The sequence below is a fragment of the Ursus arctos genome, unplaced genomic scaffold (genome assembly GCF_023065955.2).
Source record: "Ursus arctos isolate Adak ecotype North America unplaced genomic scaffold, UrsArc2.0 scaffold_29, whole genome shotgun sequence".
NCBI lineage: Eukaryota > Metazoa > Chordata > Mammalia > Carnivora > Ursidae > Ursus > Ursus arctos.
Window position 1 is genome coordinate 14,699,401 of NW_026622974.1, and position 899 is coordinate 14,700,299.

Consider the following 899-nt stretch of genomic DNA (forward strand, 5'->3'; position numbering starts at 1 on the left):
TTACTACATAACAATGAGCCTGAGGACACCAAAATTAAACACACAATACCGTTAACAATCAGTGCAAATAATACAAAACATTGTATAGGATCTAAACATGGTAACTTACTACAAAAAGCCATTGAAAGAAATCAAAGAAGACTTAAACAAATGGAGACAATCCAATTAGAAAATAGGCAAAAGAGATCAACAACATTTCACCTAAGAGGATATACAGATGTCATGTAAACAAATGAAAAGTTATTCCACATCATTAGCCATTAGGGACATGCAAATTTAAACCACAATGAGAGTTCTTGCTTTGGCAGCATATATAGTAAAATTGGAATGATACAGAGGAGATTAGCGAGGCTTCTGCACAAGGAAGATACACAAACTTGGAAGTGTTCTATATTTTGCTTTCTTTTTCTAATGCTTTCAGATGGGAAAATTGAGCATCCGATAAGCAAAGGGACTTACCCAAATTGAGGGCCACTTCGGCTTCAAACCCTTAGTTCCTCACAAACAAACAATCAAAAAACCAAAACCCAAACTGAACCAAAAAAAAAAAAAAAAAAAACAATGAGATATCACTAAGCACCTATAGCTATACTTAAAAATAGTGACAACAGTAAACACTGGTGAGGATGTCATGAAATAGGATCATTCATACATTGCTGGTAGGAATTATAATGGTACACACTTAGGAAACATTTTTGCAATTTCTTCAAAAACTAAACATGAAACTAATATATAGCCCTGCAATTGCACTCTAAGGGCATTTATTACAGAGATATGAAAAGTTATACTCACACAATAACTTGTACATGGATTTTCACTTAGCACCTTAATTGTAATAGCAAAAAACTAGATCAGCACAGATGTTCTTCAACTGGGACGCTTTAACTGTGGTGCATCTA

The 899-nt window shown here is 33.9% G+C and overlaps 1 non-coding gene across 1 annotated transcript; it reads left to right on the forward strand.

Moving 5' to 3' along the window:
* The first annotated feature begins 296 nt into the window (after positions 1-296).
* On the forward strand, positions 297-398 carry LOC113261374 (U6 spliceosomal RNA). Its single transcript, XR_003318359.1, has one exon. It is a non-coding gene; the product is annotated as a U6 spliceosomal RNA (small nuclear RNA).
* The last annotated feature ends 501 nt before the right edge of the window (positions 399-899 follow it).